The sequence below is a fragment of the Pimephales promelas genome, chromosome 17 (genome assembly GCF_988280905.1).
Source record: "Pimephales promelas chromosome 17, fPimPro1.hap1.1, whole genome shotgun sequence".
NCBI lineage: Eukaryota > Metazoa > Chordata > Actinopteri > Cypriniformes > Leuciscidae > Pimephales > Pimephales promelas.
In genome coordinates this window covers 5,547,614-5,570,098 of record NC_142785.1, presented here as the reverse complement: position 1 = coordinate 5,570,098, position 22,485 = coordinate 5,547,614, and the positions used below count along the sequence as shown (strand labels likewise).

General features: G+C 39.0%; 1 long non-coding RNA gene across 4 annotated transcripts in view; it reads left to right on the top strand.

Annotated features, from left to right (window-relative positions):
• Positions 1–13,722: 13,722 nt before the first annotated feature.
• Positions 13,723–22,485, top strand: part of LOC120467052 (uncharacterized) — a 62,409-nt gene continuing 53,646 nt past the window's right edge. For all 4 annotated transcript variants that reach the window (XR_016146980.1, XR_016146981.1, XR_016146978.1 and 1 more), the window contains exon 1: positions 13,723–13,818. This is a non-coding gene — a long non-coding RNA (uncharacterized LOC120467052). The remainder of the gene's footprint in view (positions 13,819–22,485) is intronic.

Below are 22,485 nucleotides of genomic sequence, written 5' to 3'. Positions count from 1 at the left end.
TTCTTCACCCCATGACATTTGGTGGAGAATGTGGCCAAGTGAATGAAAAAAGCACAAACAAGCTCTTGCTCTCATTGTTTTTTTGGTTTTTTTTTAGATTTTTTTTTTTCCCTCCCTCTCCTGATTCTGCCATAGGTGAGTGATCCAACCCCAACAGTGAAGAATTTCTCAACCGGCTCACCGAGGTTAGTATCCGCCAGCAACGAATAGTTGAGCATCTCGCCACCAGCCAAGATGAGAGCGAGAGGGAATTTGCAGCAATGCACGTCCCACTGCCAGACCACCGAACTCAAGCTGCCAAGTTGAGAACGAAGATGACCCCCCACGATGACCTAGAAGCGTACCTACAGATGTTTGAAGTCACAGCCACCACTGAAGGTTGGCAGCGTGAGGATTGGGCACAGGTATTGGCCCCTCTCCTAACTGGTGAAAAGCACATACTTTTCTCTCCCCGCCGCCACCGCCCAGTGATAAAGGCGAAGTAAAGCGGGAAATTCTGGCCCGCCTGGGTTTGTCTCCAGTATGTGCTGCTCAATACTTCTTTGATTGGGAGTATAAGCCCCGTCAACCGGCCCATCCCCAGGCCTCTGAACTCATGCGGTTCATGCAGCATTGGCTGCTGGAGGGGGTCCAACAGGCAGTTAAGTGGCAGAACGTGTTGTCATCAACTGTCTGCTTCGTGCTCTTCCCCGTTCACACCGACAGGCGGTCGGGATGAGAAACCCAACCACCATCCTGGAACTTGTTGAAGCCATCAAACTGGCAAACGCTGCCCAACAGCGAGAGGCTGGGGAGTGAGCGCCGCCTTTTGTTCAAAGGCTGACCCTCGAGCAACGCACGCTAAGAGCACTCAGGGACAAGTAGACAGACCAGCGGTTCCCTCACCGCGGGACGAGCCCATGTTCACGGCCTCCTGCTCGAACTTGTCTCGCTGGCTGCATTGTTCATAACAATCTACCAGTTGGAGTCCCTGAAGCCGATGTTAGGGTCAACGAGAAGCCGGTTTGGGTCATCCTGGATTCTGGTAGTGTGGTAAGCCTGGTCCACTCGAACAATCTGTCCCCCTGATCAGAGTCTTCCGCCTTTCTCCCTATAACCTGTGTCCACGGGGATACCCAACTTGTAGAGTGACTATCTCAGCTGGACCGGGCTGATGGAGGTAGGAGTGACTGTTGGCCGCTTTGACGCTGCCTGCCAGCAGTAGAAGGAGCCGCCAAAGACCGAGGCTGACTTGGGGACCTCGTCAGCGCCCCGTCCTCCTGGCCTCGGACAACCCCTCCCAAAATCCTTTTTATGATGTGTTCCAACTGGTGACACGAGGGGACTCATTCACCAAGGAACAACGTGGGGATGACAGGCTGAAACACTGTTGGACCCAAGTCCACGTCATCGAGGGCAAAGAAGCTTAGCCTGGCCCCCATCCTTTCCCACACGTCATTGTCCAGAATGGCCTGCTCTATTGTGTCACTCAGCGAAGGAGAGAGGAGAAAGCGGTGTTAGTCGTGCCATGCACAAGTACAGAGACCCTGTCCCTTGGCGGGACATCTGCTTCCACCTGGCCAGACTTGAAGGCCAAAGTAAAGCACTTCTGCCAGGCTTGCCCGAACTGTCAGGTGACATCACCGAGGACTCCACCCCCCACTCCGTTGATTTTTCTGCCAATAATCGAGGTTCCCTTCAAGCGCATCGGGATGGACCTTGTGGGGCCACTGCCTAAGTCTGCCCGGGGACATGAACTCATCCAGGCCACTGCCAAAGCATCCAGCCCGGAGATCGGGTAAAGGTCCAAGTCCCCAACACTTTCTGCAAATTCCTGGCCACATGGCAGTGCCCCTACATGGTGGTAGAAAGAATTGGACCAGTTACCTACCGTGTGCGGCAGCCGGGAAGGAGATGAGCCGAGCAGCTGTACCATGTCAACCTCCTAAAAAATGGGTTAGGACTAGAGACCAGCTCGCCGCCCTCGCCACCTCTGACCCTGTGGTGGTAGATGTCCCTGTCTTTCAGCTGCCCAGAAGAGGGAGCTGCAACACCTAATTGATCAATTCTCTGACTTGTTCTCTTCTCTTTCTGGGCAAACCACCGTCCTGCAGCATGACATCCGCACACCTCCAGGAGTCATCGTCAGGCAGCTACCCTACCGTGTCCCTGAGGCCCGTTGGCAGGCTATTGAGGAGGAAGTACAAAAAATATTAAAAAAAAAGTTAGAGGTGATCACAAGGTCCAGCCCGATTGTGATGGTCCCAAAACCTGACGGCAGCCTCCGCTTTTGCAATGACTTCCGCCGCCTAAACGAGGGTTCTGAATTTAATGGTTACCCCATGCCTAGGGTCGATGAGCTACTGGACCGGTTGGGAAGGGCCTGGTACATCTCAACACTGGATCTTACCAAGGGCTACTGGCAGGTACCGCTCTCTGAAAACACAAAGCCTAAAACTGCTTTTTCCACCTCTACCAGCCACTGGCAGTACCAGACCCCACCCTTTGGCCTTCATGGGACACCGACCACATTCCAGAGAATGATGGACATCTTACTACGGCCCCACCAGGCCTACGCTGCCGCCTACATCGATGACGTTGTGGTCCACTCCGAAACCTGGGAAGACCACCTAGACCATCTGCGAAGGGTGCTGTCAGAACTCTGGAAGGCTGGGCTCACCGCTAACCCATGAAAATGCCACCTCGTGCTCTTCAACGCAAAGTACCTGGGTTTCTAGGTCGGTAGGGGTCTCATCTGACCGCAAGAGAAAAACGTAGAGGTGATCCACTCAGCCCCAAGACCCGAAACAAGACCCCCTCTGACAGACCTGACTAGAAAGGGACAGCCGGAGAAGGTTCACTAGACGCCAGAAAAGGAGGAAGCATTCCGAAACATTAAGACGGCCCTCACCTCGGAACCGGTACTCCGAGCACTGGACTCTAGCTGCCCCTTCCTGTTAGAGACAGATGGTACTTTGCATGAGCCCCCCTTGTCGTATGATTCTTCACCCCATGACATTATGTAGAGGGTTCATTGCAGATGGTGTAAGCTTTCTGTAAGTATGAGGTAATGTGTTAAAAGGATATTTCCCAAAAGGACAGCCCCCAAAATTCTTTCTAACTAGCTGATGGATTTGCATTTGCATGACCCTTGTTGCACTCTTTAAAGGGCCATGACAAGAAAAATATAATTTTCCTGGATCCTGGAGCATTTATTTAACCAAGCTCCAAAACTGACAGGCAAATACATTTGCATTTGACTTCCTCAAAAAATATTTATCATCATCATAGACTTATTTTGACTTTCAGTTGTTTAAAGTTTCGATATTATTTCCCTTGTGACGTATATCTGAAATGGCTTCTCAAACAAGGAAAAAAATTGGACCGGGACTTGATTTTGCCCAACAAAAATGCATTGGATCGTTGGATATATTGCTGTGATCTCATGTCAGTGCCCCATACTTTAAAGTCACCTAAATTGACATTTCTAATTTTTTATAGAACATTGCATACTTATTTAAAATTAATTATCAGTGTGCATCATTGTTTTAAAAATTCATGTGACCTATCAAAACAACTCTTGCAGCGAAATAGTGTGTAGTATGAGCATTACATAGGCCTACATTCGCCAATCGCCATGTTGTCATTATCATGTGACCAACCAGCACTAAACTTTGACATTCAACATAATACAATGTCATATATCACTATTTTCCAGAGACACAAAATTAGATCAATTCCCCTCAAACCAGTTTCAGCCCTCAAACTCTCACAAATGTTGATTTTCAGGTAAATATCTTCTTTTCTCTTCTTTACTTGACGTGAGGATGGGACAACATGTGACCACAGCATTTTTTATTGTTTGAAAAGCCGCTTCATTCAGATATACGCCTTAATAAGGAACAAAGACTATTGCTAACTTCATCCGTTTCATGCCAATTTTAATCAGGGATGGGTCAACGTAGGTCCCGGAGTGCCGCTGTCCTGCAGAGTTTAACTCCAACCCTAATCAAACACACCTGAACAAGCTAATCAATGCCTTCAGGATTACTAAAGCTACAGGCAGGGGAGTTTTTATTTATTTATCAGGGTTGTAGTCAAACTCTGCAGGACAGCTGCACTCCGGGGCCGAAACTGCCCATCCCGGGATACAAATGCCTTTTCAGTTTTTTGACATACTCCTGACAACAGGACAAATAAAAGAACTTTTGCTTTGTTAAAACAGCTTGTGCGCATCTACAGTACAGACTTTAGAAGGATCGCAGCAACAAGAACAAGTGGATGGTTTAACTTTAAGTGGTTATAATCTGGCAAGGGATTCAGAATTCAGGACAACTGATTACATTGAAGGATTACTGTATGTTTGTTCAGAGCATGTTTGCTTAGTGCAAATTATTTCATAAACATGGCACAGTGTAGGCTAATGGAGAGTCAACTGCATTGGCTATGACAGCAGCTGCATCACAAACCCTAAGTAAACAATTTCATGATGCATTGTCTGTAAATTATAGTTAGATGTTTTCAAAACACTTACTCGTACACTGGTCATAACAGTGTTTAAATATCTAAATAAATATTTAGAAAAAAAAAGATTTGTTCATTTTGAACGAGTTCGAACAGGAGTCACGAACGCGCATCACAGTACAGAGCAAGGCGACCATTTGAGCTTATAAAACTTAAACTTTGTTATTTATTTTTTAAATGAGTGATCGTTTCACTAGATAAGACCCTTATTCATCGTCTGGAATCGTTTAAAGCCCTTTGAACAGTTTGCAGTTTGTTTTGCAGTCTTTTGGACCTTGAACCGTTTGGTTACCAGTAAAGTGCATTATATGAAAAATCCTGGAATGTTTTCATCAAAAAATTTCTTTTGGACTGAAGAAAGAAAGACATGGACATCTTGGATGACATGGGGGTGAGTAAATTATCAGCAAGTTTTTTCAAACATATTATATCAAAAAAAGTGATGATACAGAGGTTTTTTTATTTCTAAGAACGAACTTAGAACTAATTTAACAAACTAATTTTTTCACTAAAACAGTTCCAAATTCCATAGAGTAGTTCTATTTAAAACTTCATAAAGATGTACCTCAATAAATTTGTCATATTTTTCACAGTAAAAAAGTGTTATTTTGTCTTCAAAGTAACCTTTCGTTTTGGGTTTGTGCTTCTCACAAATGCCACCATAATCTCATGATAATAAGTAACTATTTTACGTTTTTGTGGCTAACTCACATGAATTGAAATACCGTACATTTTTTAATTTAGCTAAAGTGTCCAAATACTTGGGTCTTCTGTAGATAAACACACACGTACCGAGAATTTTTGGTCAAGATTTACAGTCTTTCTCAAAATCTAGTACACAGATTTTCAGGCAGTCAACACCAATGTAGACTAAACTATGGATCACTCTCATTACTTTGATACAGAATGCATGAATCTGCCACCGATCATGCTCAGATTGACATATTTCAAATCTAGTTTTCTCAAACTCATCAAAGTACAAAAGATGTAAAATATTAAAGTGAGTTAGACAGTGATGTGCTTCATTTGGAAAGTCATTCTTATAGAATATTATGGACAAACTTTTATTTTCAGTCTCTTACCTGATGACCTGCCTTAATGCTGAGAAGATTTTTAATTTGTCCATTTCATCAGCATTTATTAACAGAAAAAGACATCACTTATGTAATGATTACATTGTAAGTACATATGACTGAAAAAGGAAGTAATGTTTGGATGAACCTGTAATTGGTTCATATGGAGCACTTTTTCATTCCATTATTACAGTCGCTGAGGTTTCATTTTCTATGAAAAATAAAACATTGATAATTACAGTACACAAGTAGCATGTGCTTGCATTTAACACAACAAAAAGCGAAAGATACCAAATAATGCAACATACCTTAAGTTAAAAAGATACTTGTGGCTACCAGTACCTACTGTTTTCGACTAGTGTGAATGTTTGCTACTGTATGTCATGGTAGAATGAGCTGTTGTATTAAGTATGATGTATCATATCTATGAAGTGTGTTAATTATCTTTAGGTATCATTTTTCACATTTTCACAATTCTGCCAATTTATAAACAGAATACTCCATGAACCAAGGTGTTCCAATGAACCACACATACACACACATGCACTATGTGCCCAAAATCAGCATTAACAATTTATCACAATTTTACACCTTTGAAAAAGCAACAGTCTCCAAACATTAGACTATGACAGGCATTCATCAAACCCACAGGCATGAAACACAAAAATGGCAGAGGATGAGATTTATGCACCTTTCAGAGTGATCAGTTCCCAAAGCCAGCTGGATTATTTTAAATAGAACATTGTGACTGGACCCTCGAGATGAACCGTAATATTTAAAGGCGCAGTATGTCATTTCTGTTATGTCCCTTCCCAAATTCGTGTCATCAACATAATATACTCTATAGCTCTGCCAATGACATCCACATGGTCAATTTTTTACAGTAAACTAAAATAGCTTTCTTGCTAGCTTGTATTAAACACATGAACATTATTTTTAATGCAGTAAAAAAATAAAAATAAAAGATTTGCGTCAGCTATGATGCTTTGGTCTGTCACACAGACAAGTGGGACTGCTCAACACAACTATTTAATGAAAAAAAAAAACATCGTTGTTGTTGTTGTTTTCATACTCAGCAATTTTGACTTTTCTGACCCTCCATTAAACCTTGCAACTAAAAATTTTACATTAAAAAAAAGTATAAATGTACTTACATAGAGCACTCGTGTCTCTTCAGAAGACAAGATTAAACCATTCGATTCATATGGAGTATGGAATATACAAAAAAATATCTTAATTTGGGTTTTTCAAAGATGAACAAAAGTCTTGGTTGGGAACAATATGAGTGTGAGTGATTTGAGTATAACTTTAAGTGTACAAATAGTTTTTGGGGTCACTGTTTGTGTTTCACTTTATGTTTTAAAGAAATATTGTACGAGTTCCTTGCCATATGGGTTCACTCTGCCCCTTGCTGTTTCCCTATCTATACAGTCACAGAGATAGTAAAGTATTCAAAGAAAAAAGTAGAACATGAAGAGGTCACCTAATGAACTAGGAGACATGAAAAGAATAATGCACAGTAGATGCACTTACTGTCTGACCCCTGATTTGTTCTGCCTTCATAAAATTCCATAAATATAAATCACACAGTATGCACACTTCTAAACTCTCTCTTAACCACTTACACGTGCGCACACTCACACCATGAAAACAGGCAAATAATTACTGAATTATCACTCAAGACGTTCAAAAGCACCTCCGATTCCAAGAGACCGCATACCTGTCGGAGAAATACGTTTTGTCCTGACATATGCCCTTGCTTTAAAGAATATCTTTAGATAACTGCGATTCACGGAAAACATGTATTATCATAATAATTCAAAACTCACAGTAATTATTTATTAATTATTTTCTTCTTATTATAATTTGACTTTTTGTTAATTAAAAAATGTCATAAAGATAAATTATTTTTCAATCAGATGAAATGTCACCAAAAACCAGGGTTGGAGATGAAGTACAGGGACATAGAAAATGTAAAATTTTCTGCGAAAATGCATACAGCTTTTAAAAAACCTTCACAGTCCAGACCGGTCCAGAAACTTTTTTAATGGAAAGTACACTTTTTCAATTTCAAAATTCAAAAGCAATTACAATTTAAAGAGGACCTATTATGCCCTTTTTCAAAAACTTCTATAAGATGTTCCCTATCAGTCAGTCACATTCAACGTTACGTCAGAACTCAACTGAGGAATTGGGATCACGCCTGATAGCACAATTGCACAACGTCTCCCATTTGGGACATTTACAACAGAAGACTTAATTTGCAAAAACAGATAACTATCAATCAAACTGCAGCTGGGTTAATAATAACTTAAGTTATTAATAAGTTAAGTTTATTCAAAGTATGTTTTATATATATATAGCCTATTAACCCCCTGAGCCCGACGGCATCGTCGACGACGTCACAGGCCACCTCGGATAAATGTTTACATAACTCGATGACAGATTTATCGATTTTCTTACCGTTTTTTCCAGCAGAAAGCTAACGAGCTAGCCATCACGGGGGTGTCTTTCGTGTCTTTCTAGCCTTTACAGAAGGTTTTCTATCCAGCCTGGAACTTGTGCTTCCTTTCAGATGTTTTCAGCAATGAATCCAAACGCTTTATGTCAAACTTTGATAATCTTGAGGTCCATAATTCATAAATATTCCGTCATTTTTGCCGCTAGCTCGATGCTAGCGGACATTCTGGATATCACGTGATGTTTTCACGTGATGTTTTTTGACCAATTACAGGCTGATCCGTCGTAAACATTGGTGTGCGTCATTACGCATGAACCAAGCGCTGATATAGTGTAGAGAGAGAGACTCACGGAGACGGGCGATTCACAGAGAAACACAGCGAAATGGACGTAAATAAAGCGCTGGTCTATTTTGGTGCATTGCAGGATGAAGGATTTTCAGGAGAACAGAGCTTTTTGACAGATGAGGAACTAGATTACCAGGATAGACCCAGCTAAAGTGCCATTTATTTATTTACTGTAAAAAAGTATTGTAGTAGTATAAATGTACTATAAAAGAATAAAAAGAACATAATAAATAAAAGAATAAATAAAATAGAAATGCAAAACCTGTGATGTGGCCCTCTGTGTGATTGCTGATTGGAACTGTTTTGAGGCTTGGCACCAGTGAATTTCATGAGGCCCCAAACGCCTGGACTTCTTTTGGAAAAATGTCAATAGTTTTTGTTCTGTACAAGTTATAATGTTTATTCCTGTGCTCCAGGACTCCAAAGACATGAAAAAACTATTTTCCAGAGGAAAATTGCTTAGCTTTTATTTATTTGTGTGTGATTTCAATAAATATTTGAGTGATTTCATTTCCGATTTATTTTTTCATTTGTCTTTATGGTCCCATAACTTATTTTACATTCAGGTGACATCAATGTAACACAAATATGCTGAAAGTTCAATTTGTCCTGATAAAAAAGAGCTGTGTCAATTGTCTGTGCACCAAAGGGTTGATGTTTTACAAGCTTTTTTAGTAAATGACACCAGACGGAACATTTATTGTAAAAATACCCTTAGGTCTCAGAGGGTTAAAAGTTTGTTTTTTACCAAAAGCAGCTCCAACAGTCATTTTTTTTTGGCAAAAGCAGTCAGATAACTCCCCATTTTATGTTTCAGAGTTAAACAAAACCAAATAATTGCTCTGATATCTAATAAAACACTTGGTCAATCTTTCTAACGTTAATCTCATTTGCTGACATAGCTGACCACTGTAACGTGCTGCTTTAGCAAGCTTCTGTAAAAAAGTTTCAGCTTTTATTTTCCTTTTACGCCCCGAAGAAGATATCACAGGTTCATCAAGTTTGTTGAAATTATTATCCAGCTTTGACGAAACTCCTCACAACTAGCGTGTTTTTTCCAAGTCAAGTCACATTTATTTATATAGCGCCTTTAATATAGATTGTTTCAAAGCCGTTTTACAGTGATAGGAAATTAATGTAACAGAGACAGTTTTGGCTTTACAGCAGCTCTAGAATAAAGTTATTGTCCAGCTAAAGTTAGCTTTGATTGATTCACTTCCGTCGTAACGATCATTAGTTATTAACTTAGGGGCGCTAACACGACACCGCTCTAACAGAAAACCCTCAATGTGATCTGGCCGCTCATTTGCACAAAACAGAGCCTGGTGGCTCGAGAACGCAAACCATGAAATAGGTTCCAAGGTAAAAGCCTTGAAAAATGTATAATACAGAATTTGTTATTGCTTCTGCGTAGCCACGTGAACCGGAACTATCCCGGCAAAGTTTTATCTGTACAGAGGTAAAGGTAAGGGAAGGAGGCCTTCAATGTCGTCATGTCCAGGCACAGGTCCTTCGTCAGATCCGGATACAGTCTGGATGTGGCGGACTGCAGTAAACCCAGGATAAACAGAGAGACTAATATTAGCATAGATGCCATCCTTCTTATGATGTAAGTACATCAGGATTTATAGGAAGTGTTCCCGGTTCCGGCTGACCTAATCTATGCAGCTTAATATTGAATTATAGAAGTCTAAAATGTGTTATGTGTATGCTAGGTCTATATTTGAATTGACGGAGTGTGTGCTTCTCGGACAATGTTAGGAAGACTGCTCCCAGTGTATCCATTATAAAGCTCATAATCACAGGACACAAGGCTGCTAACCACCTACAGATAGATGTCAAACCAATCACACTCAAGATAATGACTCAATAGTTTTCCTCCAGCTAAAAGATCTTTAAGCTCATGTTTCATACATTTTCCTTTTAAAACAGCTTTCATTTCTGAACAGACCACCAAAAAGGAATATGTGAGGCATTGTACTACATGCACGCTTACAAATGTGATTTTCTAATGACTTTCTTGAAGCTGAGAATGAATCATGCAATTTCAAAAAAGACAATAAAGTATATTTTTTTAAAAAGTACATACACACATTTTAGAGTACATTTTCTACCATGTTATTTGAAATTAAAAAGCCAATATCATATGAGTTAATACATTTCAAATGTACTAAAATTAGAACTTCATCATTACAAATGTGTAATTGCAAATATATTTAAATACATGACATAAAGTTTACTGTAACATGACAAAAGCAGTACCATATTTCAAAGCTAGAAGTAGGCCTTATTATAAAAAAAATTACATGTAAAGATGTACTTTAGTTCTAATTAGGAAGGTCAAAAAGGAACTTATATTATTATATACAGGATTACTTAGTATATTATTTTGAAGGAGATTATGTCGTAAGGTAAGAAAAAAAATTTAACTTAAGTATTTTTTTAGCTGAAAATAGATTTTTTTTTTCTGAGTGAGTGTCAAACACAATATCATCCAGCATACTTCCAGGGCTATAACTGCCATATAGATGAATAGAAACGCTCATGGACATATATTAGACTGAAACCACATGACTTGGTAGTTTTACAGGTTGTTAAGCTGCCTTCAAGTCATGAAGGAATTATCATATTTACGATAATATCATAATTGCCAGCGAGAAACTCTTTAAGTTGTGACTTAAGGGCGTCAAATAAAAAATCATTGCGCAAGAACATTTATATATCTCATTAGTATTCAGAGGTTAGTACAAGGTAGGCTCAATAAACAGAATTTTGTTTAATGTTGATTATCACATTCAGTTTCAACAGCCATAAGACATAAACAATACTCAGTTCTAAGTAAACGTGTGAAGTTTTCAAATTTAACAAAAAATTTTTTGCCATGACAATGCAATGCCTAAAACACTAAAATCACTGAATTTAATTCATTTACAGTTTTTACTGCTAAAATAATGTAAGTGCTTTTATAAGCTTCAAATGTTTGCTCTTTTTCCATCTGTTGATTGTGTTAACTTGAATTGAGCCCAGAATATTATTTTAATCATTAAAATGCTGACAGAGTATTTTAATATGCATCTAGGTTGTAAAAAGAAGTAATTTGGTTGTATTTTGTTTAAAGGGGTAGTTCACTTTTCAAAAAACTTTTGCTGATAATTTACTCACCCCCATGTCATCCAAGATATCCATGTCTTTCTTTCTTCAGTCGAAAAAGAAATTAAGGTTTTTGATGAAAACATTCCAGGATTTTAATCCATAAAATGGACTTCAGTGGTAACCAAATGGTTCAAGGTCCAAATGAGACTTTTAGAGCAACTTCAAAAGGCTTTAAATGATTCCAGACGATGAATAAGGGTCTTATCAAGCGAAATGATCGCTCATTTAAAAAATAAATAACAAAGTTTAAGTTTTATAAGCTAAAATAGTCGCCTTGCTCTCTTCTGTGACGCACGTTTGTGACTTTCCTGTTCGAACTCGTTCATCAAAATGAACGAATCTTTTTCCGAGTCATTTGGTTCATTCAACGAACGAAACAAACCAAATGACTCGGAAAAAGATTTGTTCATTTTGATGAACGAGTTCGAACAGGAGAGTCACGAACGTGCATTGCATAAGGCGCCCATTTGAGCTTATAAAACTTTTTTTTTTTTAAATGAGCGATCATTTCGCTTGATAAAACCCTTATTCATCGTCTGGAATCGTTTAAAGCCCTTTCCACAGTTTGTAGTTTGCACTGAAACTGTCTTTTGGACCTTGAAACGTTTGGTTCCCAGTAAAGTCCATTATATGGAGAAAAATCCTGGAATGTTTTCATCAAAAACCTTAATTTCTTTTCGACTGAAGAAAGAAAGACGTGGACATGTTGGATCACATGGGGGTGAGTAAATTATCAGCAAAAGTTTTTTTGAAAAGTGAACTACTCCTTTAAATCCTGAACATCTCTTCTTCATTCCTTAGCTTGTCCTTATACATTTCTCTGTCTTTCCACCTGCTGTTACAGGTAGGATGCACCCAGTCATACATTCAAAAAAAGTTATTTAGATAGAAAAATAAAATGAAGTAAAATGACGTCCAGCAAATCTTACTCTCATCCACACTGGCATCTTTCCTTTTGTAATTGCTTGAACAAGATCACCAGTCTCACCAGACACCAGACATGACATACAGTACATCTCACAAGATACAACAAAAGTCGCACATATTCAAGAGTCTCATGTGTCTGACATCCGCTCACATAACAGAAAAACTGAGCACAATGATTTTGCACACCCTCCTCTAATATTATTAACATGGTACAAAAATCGTCACGCCAAAACAAGGCCAACAGGCTACAGTCTTCCCTTACTGTACTCCACTATCCTTTATATCTCTGTCCTCTCTGTGGCTGAATCCCACTGGAGCACTGCAATGGTGTCGGGTTTAGTGACGGTATCGGTTATCAGGGATGGAGCGACATCAAAGCCGTGCTGTTAAAAGACAGAGATGAAATCAAGAGGGGAAAAGAAGAACCTGCCTCCATCCACTCCAATTCTCAAACACAGAGTGCAGTAAGGGACATGGCATTCATGGAAGAGAGACTGGAGATGATGAGCTTTCGTATTTAATTTAATATGCTATTTTGGAAAGTTTACATTTTGTTTCCAAAGTAAATGCAAACTTTTGTGAGAAACTTCTTGGTCAATGGCTGCGTTTTAAATTGACCCGTGTCAAAGGTCAAAACATTTCACCGTCAAGTCTCCATGATATTCTAGTCTTAATTGTAAGTCTATGGAATGTTTTTTTTAAACACATTTTATCATTCTTTGTGTGAATATTATTAGTATAATCACTTAAAACCATAGACTGTAAAAAAAAGGACTACGTGCCTCTGTAAGGATGATAAAATTGATGTAATACTGATACATTGAATGGGTTGATGCAAGTTAAAAGATACGTAATATTGTTCATAAAAAGTTAAAAATCTTTATTTTATATCTTAAGGTTAAAAAGTTAAAATGCTTAAGTCATTGCATTGCTGCACTGTGTGGTTAAGAAATATTTAATTTTAAGAAACATTAATTACTTTATAAAACAGGAGAGAGAAAATACGTAGCTATATGATCGGTAGATCAGTGATCCATTGCTTTGTGAGTAAAGGAGGCTAAAGAGCTTAATAGGATAAAAAGACAATATGTGTTTAAAATGCTGTCGTATTTAACTTCCATAACATTTTTGGGTAATGCTGTGTTTGCTTGTTTATATAAGTTTCATTTTCTTTTCTTTTACTGTAAATTTAAGTTCCTGTTTGTGATCGGAGGATCTGTTTACGATTGCTAATGCCTTGTTCAGCCTATGTACGGAACCTGTACGGAACGTGCTTACGTTCGTCCATTACAATATTTGACGTGACCGAAGACACATCGTGTCCTTGTCATGTTTTTCTATTTCCCTTTTAACAGGTAAGAAAGTGGGCTGTAATATGTTTAAACGATTATATATGTGTCTAATACCATAAGGAACGTGCAGGGAGTAAGTTGAGTGATTATAGTAATTATATATATGCACATTTAGCAGGCTAACCGTGAAGTGTTGCTCCAGTGTTGCCTGTATGCTAGCTATGTCACGTGGGCTGAGATTAATGCTGCGTTCCAGGCAGGTTTTTGAACACGTAAATCACGACTTCAAACCACGACTTACGACTCTGTAGCATTCCAGGTCATTCACGCCAAACTACCTAGATGTAAACAAACCAGCATGGCGGACCTTACGGGCTCACGCGCATTTGTAATAATTTCTAACGCTTACTCCTTGTTTATTTGTGGAAAAATGAGGAGGAAAAATAGCGCATGAGGCAAGATAAGCTGTTATACCTTTTATTTTACTTTGTTTGTATATTTGGAAATGTATTTGGTATTAATTTATCCTTGCACTCAATGGACTGAAAACTAGTTAACGTTATATTGTCCTAAAGTGTATCTCACCCAGTACCGCCTGCAGAAACACTGCATCAGTAGGGGCTGTCATGTAGTTTTTTTTTTTCATGATTAAAATAGGATTTATCATGCAGCCCTTATTTTTTTTATTTTATTTTTTTTTGCGAGTCAAACCTATTATATATATATATATATTTTAATGCTGAGAACAGGATACAGAATAAAACACAATACAAAGGAGAAAGCATACATCACATAATATCAATCAAAACAATAAAGGACAATAACAAAAATAAATAAAATAAAATAATAAAAAAAGAGTAGGGCAATAAAATCACTAAAAGGTTTCACATGAAGAGATTAAAGGCAGTGCAGATTCTAATAGTCCTTATGGCTTTCATATTAGTAGATGTTGAAATCACACTTAAATAATTTTCTATCTCTTTTAAGAAGACAGAGAAAAAAGGTTTACAGTTTGAAAATTTGCATTTGTGAATGTAAAATTTGCTTAAGAAAAGAATTAAATTAATAACAAAACAGATATTTGCATGTTTGGGTTCTGAGTCAAAATATCCAAATAAAATGTTTCTCATCTGTATTGAAAAGCCTGGCCAAATCTTACACTTGATAAATATATCAATATCCTTCCAAAACTTCTGAGTGTAGTGACATGACCAAAATAAGTGAACCACTGTTTCATCAGACTTCAAACAAAAAGAGCATGTTAGCTCAATGTCTGATTTAAATCTTTGTATAAATGTCTTAACAGGGTAGAACCTGTGTATGAGCTTGAAGGAAATTTCTTTCACTTTATTTGTGAGAAAGAATTTCTGCTGTAAAGACCAGATTTTTTTCCAATTAAGGTTAACAAACAAATTATTCCAAAAGGAAATAACAGGTGGGACAGAAATCAAATCCTTGACAAATAAAGATCTTATTTTATAGTTTTTTGCTTTCGACTCGGAGAAACAGATTTGACCAATAGGAGTATCACAGGGTTTAGGAAAGGGTGCAGTAGATACTCCGGAGGAGTGATTACAGTTTTTAAAAAGCATACATAAACCAGAAGGAATAGCGCCCATTACTGTGGCAAATTCTTTTGGGGTTATTGGTATTTGATATTCGGAGAGAAATTCTGCATATCTGAACAAAAGACCTTGCTTATCAAACAACTGCTCTACTAAAAATAAACCATTATTGAACCAACTGTCAAAAAACAGGGATTTATTCTTGAACAAGATGTTCTTATTGTTCCAAATATAACATCTTTGTGGCGAAAAGTTATGTTTATAAATTAGAGCCCAAGCTAAAAGAGCCTGACGATGAAAATTGGATAGTTTGATAGGGAGTTTGGAGATATCATAATTACACATTAACAGAAAATTAATGCCACCAAGTTGTGAGAAAACAAGTTGAGGAAAAACATTCCAAATAGAAGAAGGATTGGTTAGGTACTGATTCAGCCAATTAATTTTAAAGGTATTGTTGAGGGAGTCAAAGTCAATAAAATTCAGACCACCATTATTATAAGAGTTTAGAATGACTGATTTTCTCACATAATGGGGCTTATTTTTCCATAAGAATTTTATCAAAACCTCATTAATTAATTTAGAAGTGGGCTTATCCACAAAGAGAGACTGAGCTGCATAGGCCAAACGGGACAGACCCTCTGCCTTAGTGAGCAGTGTTCTGCCCTTTAAGGACAGATCCCTTTGCAGCCAGCAATTGCATCTTTTTTGAGTCTTAGAAATAATAGGTTTGAAGTTTGCTGAACATCTACATTCATCTTTAGTAATTTGTATACCTAGATATGTTACCCTATTTTTAACAGAAATATTCTCAATGGAGGTAAGAGAGCAGTTTTTAATGGGAAGCAATTCACATTTATTAAAATTTAAATTTAATCCAGAAGCTTTAGAGAAGGACTGAAGAATACTCAGAGCCATTGGAACCTGTGAAGAATCATTCAAGAATAAAGCTGTATCATCTGCTAACTGACTCATTTTTATTGTAGTGTTACCAATTGTTATACCGTTTAAAGAACTACTATTGACATGTACACTAAGGAATTGTGTTGCAATTAGGAAAAGGTAAGGGGAAACTGGACATCCTTGCCTAACCCCTCGTTTTAAAAAAAATCTAGGTGAAGTACCATAACTTAACTTAATTGAGCTGTTTCCGTTAACGTAAAGCATTCGGATCATTCTGCAAAAGGAGTCACCAAAGCCAATTTCTCGAAGAGCCTGAAATAAAAATGCGTGTTCTAATGTGTCAAAGGCTTTATAATAATCTAAAAAGAAAACGAAGCCATCATTGTCAATTAATTCTGAGTAGTCTATCATATCTAGTACTAGCCGTATATTATTAGAAATGTGCCTTTTTTGCATAAATCCTGATTGCGTTTCGTCAATTATAGAGTTCAAAACACATTTGAGTCTTTTTGCTAGGACTGCAGCAATTATTTTATAATCATTATTTAATAGTGTAATTGGACGCCAGTTGTCTATTAGGAGGGGATCTTTGTTTGATTTTGGTATAAGCGTTATTAATCCTTGACATAATGTGGCTGGAAGTGATACATTTTCTATACTTTCCTCATACATCTTCAATAAAAAAGGTGCTATACTATGATTAAATAGCTTGTAAAATTCTGAGCTGAGTCCATCTGTTCCGGGAGATTTGTTGGCTTTTAAACAGTTAATAGCTTCCTCTATTTCCTTCAATGTGAGAGGGGCGTCACAAAAGTGTTTATCTAACTCACTTAACTGGTTTATATTAGGTAATGATTTAAAGAAATCATCCAAATTTTGTTGGGAAAATTTAGAAGTATACAAATCACTGTAAAATTTGGCACAGAAATTTGCGATATTTTTAGGGTCATCACTAATATTACCATTGATCATTAGTTTTTGAATTTGGTTGTTTTTAGCTTGCTGTCTTTCCAATCTGAAAAAATATGCAACGTTTTGCTCACCCTCTTCAATCCATTTTCTGCGCGATCTGATAAATGCCCCTTCAGCTTTATGTTTATATATGTTGTCTAATTTGCACTGTAATTCATCCAATTCTGCTTTTTCACAGTCAAGTAAATCCTCCACATTTTTAGAGAGGAGATTGGTGATTTTGCATATAACTGAGTCTTCATCATTTTTTTTCTTTTTTGCCAAATTAGTACAAAATTTCCTAAGATATATGCCAATTTCATATTTAGCAAATTCCCAGTTGTTGCTTTAACTGTTTTCCTCTCTTGCTTTATTCCAATTTTTGTGAATTATCTTATTAATTTCATTTTCTACTTCACTATAAGATAAAATGGAGTTGTTAAGTTTCCAGTAAGAAGAGAATCTGGGCACATTATCAGATGCAAGAAAATGGGTACGAATGAAGATACTTTTGTGGTCAGAAAATGGCGATGGCAAAATGTCAGAAGAGGTATTGCATAATTCTTTAGAGATAAGCCACATGTCAATTCGGGACTGGTAAGACTGAGAGTTATTACTCCATGTGAACATCTTTTGAGAGGGATGTAACACTCTCCAACTATCGATCAAGGAAAATCTTTGCATAAACGTTTTCAAGTATAAACTAGTATTGTCAGGGAGTTTTGGAGGCCATCTGTCTAAGCTGCCATCTATGGCAACATTAAAATCTCCGCCAAAAATAAGCATGGAATTTGGATATTTAGTTAATAATGTTAACACAAGTTCCTCTAAACGACTAATAAAGTTTTCATTTTCTTTCTGCTGGTTATAGCCATGAACACAAACTAGAATACATGTCAAGTTTGAAATTTCAGTGACGAGACAGATATAACGCCCATCTATATCACTCACATTAAGTAACACCTTCCCTTTAAACTGATTTTTTAAGATGCACACACCGGCTGAATGTGTCGTACCATGAGCCATCCATATGTCTAGACCCCATTGAGACCTCCAGAAATTACAATCCTCTACAGTTGAGTGACATTCTTAGAGGAAACAAAAATCTGATTTGAATTGTTTGAGATATAAGAAAACAGGGGCTGTCATGTAGTTTTGTATATGTTCGCGGGCTATGTGACGTCAGAACTCGTAACTGGGAGTACATCGGTCTAGTACGAGTTCACGGGTGGGAAGTCACGGGTTTGACTGCCGCGGTATATGAACGCGGCATAAAAGCGTGGTGGTGATGTAAAAGTGCAGGCGCCGCCATTTTCTCTGTGTATTGTTTAATTATATCGTAGAAAAAAAAGGCTAAAAAAGGTGACTGCTTTTTTCTTTGCATGATTGTGTTTATGGGGTGCAATATAACATGTATTCGTGGTTTTTCTTTTTTTAAAAGTCTTATCTTTCATTAGGGACTTTAAACGTACAGTATGCGATTTTTGGCCACCAGGGGTCACTCGTTTAAAATAATAACAAAAGACGTACTTTGATGACGTCGGGAAAGAGCGTGGGCTCACGGGAGTTGTTGTCGCTGTCAATGACAACCAGCTCAGCTCATGACATGACATCATCGTTTCACAAAATATTCGGATATACGGCATCTCTCTGTAGATTTAGCTTGTCAAGAAGCTTTAAATGCAACCCCAATGTTTACCTGTGTCATGCTTCTCCTGTCCCAAACCCTTCTCGGGTCATATTTTTCAGGTACGTTTGAGCTTTAGCTAATGAGCTGGCTGTAGCAGCAGAACGTGCAGGCAAAGCGTAATCGTGGTCTATAAATTACAAATACATCCGGAAATGCTTCTCACCTTCATCCACCTTAGGTGAATGTAGCCTTGGCCTGGAGGGGTTGATGTCATCAGGCGGTACCAATCCTTCATTGGGTGTTTCGACCCTTATCCGCAACACCCTCCAGATTGTGGGTCGGCAGTGGTGGCCAGATCACTGCCCATCTTCCCCTCCAGGCTTCCAGCTCAACTCCTCCCTCCTGCTCCATAACCAGCAAGAGGCTCTTTCCGCTGCCTCCCCCATCCTACGAGCTGCTGCCTTCCTCTCTTTCCCTGTCATTCCAAGTGCTGTGAGCATTCTCCACACTGACTGGGCAGGGAATCCTCTACAGCCGACCTCGACCGGGAACAGCCAAGCCTGCCATCCTTTCTCCCTGCAGTCGTGCAGAATGTTTTGGTATTTGGCACTCTTCCTTTCAAAGGCCTGTTCACACCCCTCTTCCCATGGGACTGTAAGTTCTATGAGGATGATCTTCTTTCCCTCATCAGACCACAGTATCACATCCGGCCTCAGGGTTGTCTGGACAAACTGGGGGAACTGCAGCCTTCCTCCCAGGTCTTGTAGCAGATTGGTTCTTGTTGTTACTGTGGTTGGTGGCTTTCCCCCCTCCCTTACAAACTGGATTGATGTTGTCTTCCGAAGTGGTAGCCGTTTCTTTTTCCTCTCTTGCTCTAAGGTGTTGGTGAGTGTCATGAGCACTCTGTCATGGCGCCACCTGTACCTTCCCTGGGTGAGTGCTTTTTTACACCCGGACAGGATGTGTGCCATTGTGCCTCTCTCCCCACAAAGCTTGCACAATGGGTCCTCTCTCATACCCCACTTGTGCAAGTTTGTTGGGGTTGGCAGTGTGTCATACACTGATCTCAGCAGAAAAGAGATGCGGAACGGCTCCAGTCTCCATAGGTCCGCCCAGGTAATCTTCCTCTTGGGAAGCTCCCATTTGGTCCAGGCTCCTTGGGAAGCTAGGTCCACTGCCCTTGCCCTTCGTCCCTCCTCTTCCAGGTTCCGTACCTCCTCTTGAATCATGGCTCTTCTTTCACTAGTTCCTGCCTTCCTCCACAGTTGGAAATGGGAGGTTCCAAGACCCTGCCTTCCTGTGCATGGTGCTCCAATTATATCCCGTAGCTTCAATATACTTTCAGCTTGTGCAACAGATGAATCAGCTGCCCACTTGCGACCTGATCTTGTAATGACGCCTGCATGTCTGACTTGTTCATCTTGTGAGTCTCTGTATGTCATTACAATTCTGCACTTTGAAACTTTGAATTCCTCAACCACAGATGAGAGAGGAAGTTGGAGCTGCCCTGATCTTATATAGAGGCCTACTGCAGTAAAGCTTGGAGGGATTCCCAACCATTTTCGGAGGTGTTTATTGATCTTCCTCTCCATACCTTCGACGCATGTCATCGGGACCTCGTACACAGTCAACAACCACATGAGTCTTGGCAACAGACTCAATAACTATTATACAGACGATTCGACGAATATAAATATTAATATTACGTTACTTCAATGAATGACCTATTTTAGAACATTTTTCATATATAGAGCGCACCGGATTATAAAGCACATAAGATACTGCAGTCAAACGTTTGACTGGGTTTGCGTTATTCATCCACTATGTGCTAAAGGCTAAAGGGAATGTAGTGAGTGCGCGGCGCCGGAGGTGAGGCGTTTATTTAGTAAGCATGAGAGAGCTGAAGCGGGCACGTACATTCGCAGCCTGACTCATAAGAGTATTCAATGTGCGCGGCTCGCTAACAGCAACAGTTGGCTGATTTGAATGAGACGACCCGGTTACTGTGAACGGGGGCGCTTTATGCGCGAGCAGCACCGGGGACAGTGTGTCTGTTAAGAGTGAGCGCTCGTGAACGGGCACGTGATTTACACACATAAAAATACGTACTACTTTTTTTTCTTCGTCATTTTCTTTGCTTTATTGGCGGTAGTCCAGTGTTCCCCTTTGTGTTTGGCGGTTTCGCCAGGTTCCGCAAGGAAATTAGAGAAAATAGAGGAGTCAAAGGTTATATGACGCCATAGACGGGCGACGAAACGGAAATAAAGAAACGTCCCGTCACCCGTGTCTTCGAATTAAACTATTAATTTCTCCGTATTTGAAATTTGGTGGAAACTGTTGGGATAATGTAAGTACATATCTAACAGAAATATATAACATAGATACAGTTATTCTTGCTATTTTTAACCCTCACAGCCCGACGGCATCGTCGACGACGCCACACGTCACCTCCGATAAATGTTTACATAACTCGATGACATATTTATCGATTTTCTTACTGTTTTTTCCAGCAGAAAGCTAACGAGCTAGCCATCACGGGGGTGTCTGTGGTGTCTTTCTAGCCTTTACAGAAGGTTTTCTATCCAGCCTGGAACTTGTGCTTCCTTTCAGAGGATTTCAGCAATAAATCCAATGATTTATGTCCAACTTTGATACTCTTGAAGTCCATAATTCATAAATAATCCGTCATTTTTGCCGCTAGCTCGATGCTAGCGGCCATTCTGGATATCACGTGATGTTTTCACGTGATGGTTTTTGACCAATTACAGGCTGATCCGTTGTAAACATTGGTGTGCGTCATTACGCATGAACCAAGCGCTGATATAGTGTAGAGAGAGAGACTCACGGAGACGCGCGATTCACAGAGAAACACAGCGAAATGGACGTAAATAAAGCGCTGGTCTATTTTGGTGCATTGCAGGATGATGGATTTTCAGGAGAACAGAGCTTTTTGACAGATGAGGAACTAGATTACCAGGATAGACCCAGCTGAAGTGCCATTTATTTATTTACTGTAAAAAAGTATTATAGTAGTATAAATGTTATAAAAGTATAAAAAGAACATAATAAATAAAAGAATAAATAAAATAGAAATGCAAAACCTGTGATGTGGCCCTCTGTGTGATTGCTGATAGGAACTGTTTTGAGGCTTGGCACCAGTGAATTTCATGAGGCCCCAAACGCCTGGACTTCTTTTGGAAAAATGTCAATAGTTTTTGTTCTGTACAAGTTATAATGTTTATTCCTGTGCTCCAGGACTCCAAAGACATGAACAAACTATTTTCCAGAGGAAAATTGCTTAGCTTTTATTTATTTGTGTGTGATTTCAGTAAATATTTGAGTGATTCCATTTCCGATTTATTTTTTCATTTGTCTTTATGGTCCCATAACTTATTTTACATTCAGGTGACATCAATGTAACACAAATATGCTGAAAGTTCAATTTGTCCTGAAAAAAAAGAGGTGTGTCAATTGTCTGTGCACCAAAGGGTTGATATTTTACAAGCTTTTTTAGTAAATGACACCAGACGGAAATTTTTTTGTAAAAATACCCTTAGGTCTCAGAGGGTTAATGCAGAAAAAATACATATTGTGGCTTTAAGCAACAGCCTCTGGTGGAACGGCAACGGCATTCTGGCGTTCTATTGCGCATGCGCGACATTAACTGCTACTTCTTCTTGA